The 6,000-nt window shown below is 33.1% G+C and overlaps 1 pseudogene; it reads right to left on the bottom strand.

Annotated features, from left to right (window-relative positions):
• Nucleotides 1–671: 671 nt before the first annotated feature.
• Nucleotides 672–6,000, bottom strand: part of LOC143637772 (protein SIX6OS1-like) — a 59,879-nt pseudogene continuing 54,550 nt past the window's right edge.

Genomic DNA, 6,000 nt, shown 5'->3' with positions numbered 1-6,000 from the left:
AACACCATTGATAACAACAACTCAATTTTCAGAAAATAGTCTTTCTCATATAATTTTCTTCCATTAAAGATAGAAAACATAACTGATAAAATTAGAAATTTACTATTTGTTGTATTTAAGAGAAAACAACAGAGATTTAATTCACTATCAATAATAAATCCTCTGAAATGATTATTAGAATATTATTCAAATTCTGGAACACTGATGCATAAGTGAAACCCAGTAATCGTAAAAAAAAAAAAAATGTTTAGTTGCTATAGTATACCCGAGCACTAATTTTAAACAGTTGCCACTAAAAAGTCTTCTGATGACCTCAGGAATTCTTCTTCTTATGAAAACAACTAAAATACCATTAAGAATGAAATTTGGACTCCAGGAATAAACAGATTTATATTTATAATAAAAAGTAATGGAAGAAGTATCAAATTTTACAGATTAACAAAAGTTCTGCCTGGGTATGCCTTGCAAAATCAAAACCAAAATAAATGACTAGCTAATGTTATAAATAAAAAATATTAAATATTTAAATTAATATAATCAAATAATTTCACTATGGTAAACTATTTCATCTCATCACCAAAAAAGGAGTATCTTCAGTTTTTAGTAGTAATGTAAATTTATGCCCTAGATGATTATAAAATATTAAAATCATTCAAAAATTAATAACTAGTTCAAAAAAAAGTAAATTGTGCCGTATTTTGTGAGGAAGATGAAAAACCTTTTAATGAAGAAGAAGGTATTGTTTGATCCTGTTCAAAAGAAAAGGGAAAACTAAAATCATCTTTTCCAGTACCAAATGTATGAGCTGAAGTGTCTTATGAAAAAGAAAATGTAAAGGTGTCTTCTCCTTCTGGTTTCCCAAATAAATTTCCTGAGGAAGACAAATATTACAAAATCATGCTATCCATGTTATATAGAATGCATATAACCTAGAGGATTACAATACAATGTATTCAAAAAATACAGTACCACTGAACTATTTACCTGTTTAACAGATATTTAAATGTATTCTTCTCACATGGGAGGCATTATTCTTGACACTATGGAAGGATAAACAGACTCAAACATAAACCCAACTTGTAAGTAATATGAACTCAAGTAAATAAAGAACTACTATATGTGGTAGAAGGTGTAGTAAAACACTTCAAATGAAGAGACTAGCACAGAGGCCCAGAAATAGGCATCGGAATTATTAGAGTAACAGAAATCAGCTCAACTTGGCAAGATATTGAGAAATAATAATGATATATTAAGCAGGAATTAATGAAGATGAGCTTGGAAAGACAGTTGAATGTCTCACTAGAGAATCAGGACTTTATTTAGTAGACAACAGGAAAACATTAAGCATTATCAAATATAATATGATATTAAATAAATTGTTTTATAAGGATTCTTCAGGAGAGATGTGTAGAAAGGCTGGAACAGAAGTGTCTAGAAGTGGAGAAAACCAAAAGGAAAAAACTATTGTCCAGCAAAGAGATGGTGAAAATTACCTATACCATCATAACAATGGAAATGGAGAGAAAAAATGTTAGATCTGAGAGACATTGCATAAGTCAAACTTATCCAACCATTATTTATTGACCGACTACAATATACACTCATAGCATTGTTCAAAAATCAACTTTATGTATAGAATTATTTGGTGTTTGACTCTGTGAATTTCCACTAAAGAAAAATACTGTTTTCATCATTATATTATTTAAAACTATAAATATTAAATTTGTCAACATCTTAAATTTAAAATCAATTATTATTAACTCTACAATAAATGAAAGATTTACCTAAAACAAGTCTTCTAAGGCACCTAATATTTTTTTCCATAGAGAACTGATCAACTAGTACATTAAGCAAAAGAAATTACTTTGTAACACTTTGAAGTTTTCTTATATTTTTTAATATCTCAGTTATTTTACTCTAAATAAGCCAACTAGCAATTAAAATGGCTGACTGACTGGATGGACTGATTACCAGACAGTTGTGTTTTGTTTCTCTCCCTTTCTCATTCTACTGTCTTCAGCACATACCCATAAATCTTAAAAAGAAAATTTAGACATAGATCCAGAAAAAACTAAAATCTTGAATCACTTTTTGCATAAATAAATTTGATTTTGTTTTTTAATTTCAGAAGATTATATGTGGGCTTCATAAAACTATGTTCACTGTAAATAAATATAGATTGCTTTGCAAGGCAGGATTCTAGGTGCTGTGAGGAATTCAGAAGTGAATATAACAGGTCTTTGCCCTTAAAGAAACAAAAATCCAGAGAGTATCTCATTATATATATATATATACATATATATATATATATATGTACATATATATGTATATATATATATATATATATACATACATACAAATAATAAATGATAGGAGGTTGAATATTTAAAAGTATAAAAAAGGGGTTGGGGATATAGCTAAGTTGGTAGAGTGCTTGCCTCACATGCACAGGCCTTGGATTCAATCCCCAGCACTACAAAAGAAGAAGAAGAAGAAGAAGGAGAAGGAGAAGGAGGAGGAGGAGGGGGAGGAGGAGGGGGAGGAGGAGGGGGAGGAGGAGGGGGAGGAGGAGGGGGAGGAGGAGGGGGAGGAGGAGGAGGAGGGGGAGGAGGAGGGGGAGAAGGAGGGGGAGAAGGAGGGGGAGAAGGAGGGGGAGAAGGAGGGGGAGAAGGAGGAGGAGGAGAAGGAGGAGGAGGAGGAGGAGGAGGAGGAGGAGGAGGAGGAGGAGAAGGAGAAGGAGAAAGAAGGAGAAGGAGAAGGAGGAGGAGGAGGAGGAGGAGGAGGAGGAGGAGGAGAAGAAGAAGAAGAAGAAGAAGAAGAAGAAGAAGAAGAAGAAGAAGAAGAAGAAGAAGAAGAAGAAGAAGAAGAAAGAAGAAAGAAGAAGAAAGAAGAAGACTTTCTGGAATTCAAGGTTGAGGGGAGAATAAAGTTTTTTTGGAAGAGAACTTGAAAGATGGTTAGGGATGGAAGTTGGAGATTACAAGAAGAAAAAAAGCAGATAAGAAAATATAGCTTATCTGACACTATGTTCTTCAGTCTAGCCAAAGCATGAGTAATTCTTACAAGGGAAAGGGCTTGAAAGGTATGTTGGAGCTAGGTTAGAAAAGTAGGAAAATAATTTGAGTTGATGGAGAGCCACCAAAGGCATCTGATTAGTGCAATTACAAAATCAACATTAGGCATGAGGAAGATCATTTAAACTGTGATTTATGGGTAAGCTAAGACGATGAAAAGACCAATTAAGATATGACTGCAGTAGCACTGTGAATAGTTATTAGAGTTTGAAATATAACAGTTTTGATTAATATAGAAAAAGGAAATAAGTACTTCAGAGGAAGAACTGATAAAACTTGATTAGCTGAATTTAGTCACAGTCACAAGGAGAAGTTAAAATTATTACTGAATTTTGGCCACCACAATAATGGAGATAACATTAGGGACATTAAAAGAACAAATTTGATTTCAGATATGGTGAGTTTTTAATGTTAAAAGATATCTTCGATATAAAAAGATTTTCATTACAACTTCATTCTTACAGTTATTGTTGTCAAGATCTTGGCATCATCCTTGTTTCCTTCTCATCCTTAAAGGTGATAGACAAATTCTTCCAGATCTATCTTCAGAAAAATTGACAACCAAAATGCCATTCCTTCTTACCAATTCTACTGTCATTATCTTAGCCATCACCAATTCTTACTTGTATTATTTTAATAGCTTCCTAATCTGTTTTCACTCATTTCCATTATTTGTTCCCCATATAGCAGACAGTAATCTTTTAAAAGCCGGTTAGATAATTTCAGTCCTTTGCTCAAAACCCTCCAATGGTTTCCCATCTTACTTTCCAAAGATCTGAACAGTCTATAGGTCCCATGATTTGCTTCCTCTCCAACCTCTCTGATTTAATCTTCCTACATAATTGCTCCTTCCTTATTCCATTCCAGTTATACCAATTTACCTGCTGTTCATTGAACATACTGAGTATGTGCCTATCTCAACTTTTCATCCTTCACTTTGAAAGCTTTTCCCAGTAGCTTGTACTGCACCTCCTTCATGTCTTTCCTCAAATGTCACCTCTTAATGATTGCCTTCTCTGACTCTCTCGTAACACAGCAACTGCCTTCTCAATCCAAGTTCTTCTTATTCCCCTTATTCTGCTTTACCTTTATTTATATTATTAATTACAACCAGTAAGTACAGAGTTAACCTCAAGCCTAGACTGATTCAGACCCACTTGGAAGAATGATCTTGGAGTCTGATTTCTCACAGCACTGTCTCCTTAGAAAATACAGAATTAAGGTAGATACGGAATGCTGAGTCTACAGCATTACTTGTCTACAGTTCTGTGTGAAACTACACCTGAATTATAAGAGTTGTATAGGTCTTGGGCCTCATGACTAGATTTCTTTAAGAGCCTGCTGAAAACTGAGGCTGCAGCTTTTGTGTGTCAAGGCAACCTACATGCAATATAACTTATCCATAGCTGCCTGAAATCTTTCACATGGATGAGGTGGCAGAAGTAAGATTATTACTTGGGTATCTGATGAGCCTCTCAATGAGACAAAAGATATTGTACCTATGTTATTTCTTATTCCTCCTCTTATTAAGCCATTCACATTTCAATAAATTCTTACAGTATTGTCAAACCTTGGCATCATCCTTGTTAGCTATAGAATAAATTAAATACTGAATTAAAAATCACAACATATGATCAGTTGCCATTCAAACCCATAAAAATTGTTGTTTAATGTACCACTTGATATATTCTATATTGACTTGTCTTATCTTCAGTCTCTCCCACTCTAGTGGGACAGAAACCCTATGAGAATTTTGCATGTTTGTCCACTGTTCTATCATCAAAACCAAAGTAGTAATTGATAAAACAATATAATATATACACACACTTATTTATATTTTGAACAGATAAAAGAATAAAAGAAAGAAAATGCAATAAAAAGTAAGCACAGAGAGATAGGAAGAAATCCAAAGAGTCCAGAAAGAAGATGTGAACAGTCAACTATATCATGCTGCAAAGGGACTGAATATGATAAACAATGCCAAATATTCATAATGTTTGAAAATTGAGAAGTTATTAGTAATCTTGGAGAAAGCAAGTGTTGTCAATGCAGTGAAAAAAATCAAGCTAAATTGCTAAAAATAAAAGCAGTGAATAGTACAGAAGTCAAGAGTAATTTTTTAAAGAATTAACTGAATGCCTAGAAAAATCTATTAGAAACAAACTAAAATACCAAGGGGGAAAGTTAGCATGTTTTTATAAGTAGTAAATCACTTACCAATTCCTTGTTGTGATGAGGGAGGATTTAGATTTACTTCAGAATAATGTTCATTAAGCTGGAAAATAATTTCCATAAAATATTACTTGTCAAACCAGTAGAAAAACATACACAGCATTTGTATTTGAATCCAAAGCCTGGTACTTCTAATATGCAGCATTAGAGTAAGCATATAGCAATATTCTATACAGCACATTACTGTACTTTTTTAAAAAAAAAGTTGTATTTTTAGGCTGGGGATGTAGCTCAGTGGTACAGTGCTTGCCTAGAATATGTTAGGCCCTGGGTTCAATCTCCAAAACTGAAGAGAGGTGGGGGGAGTGTTCTGTCTTCAAAAGCTGTCATTTACTTATTAAAATAAGGCCTACTAATTTTACTATACTAATAGATAAAGAATTAATAGCCAATATGCATTGCACTAAGGATAATTCCTGCTTCAGGATCTTACTATAACATTAAATTCTAATAAAACTTGCTTGATTCTGAAGGCCTTTAACAAATCAGGGTCTCAGTACTGCTTTTCTGATTATAAAAGTAAAAGGATGCTGACAGCTTCATGTCCATTCAGATCAAATTTTGCTGCCAAAAAAAGTCTATTTTCTCAGTAAGATGGGCTTTTAAAAATGTTTTCATGATGGTTTAGTTTTTTGTCCTTTTTTTTTTATCTTAATATTACCATATGACCATGTTGCTATTCTTCTGAAACCTC

Source organism: Callospermophilus lateralis, unplaced genomic scaffold (genome assembly GCF_048772815.1).
Source record: "Callospermophilus lateralis isolate mCalLat2 unplaced genomic scaffold, mCalLat2.hap1 Scaffold_123, whole genome shotgun sequence".
NCBI lineage: Eukaryota > Metazoa > Chordata > Mammalia > Rodentia > Sciuridae > Callospermophilus > Callospermophilus lateralis.
Note: the sequence above shows the minus strand (reverse complement) of the source record. Positions and strands in the feature narration are given on the sequence as shown.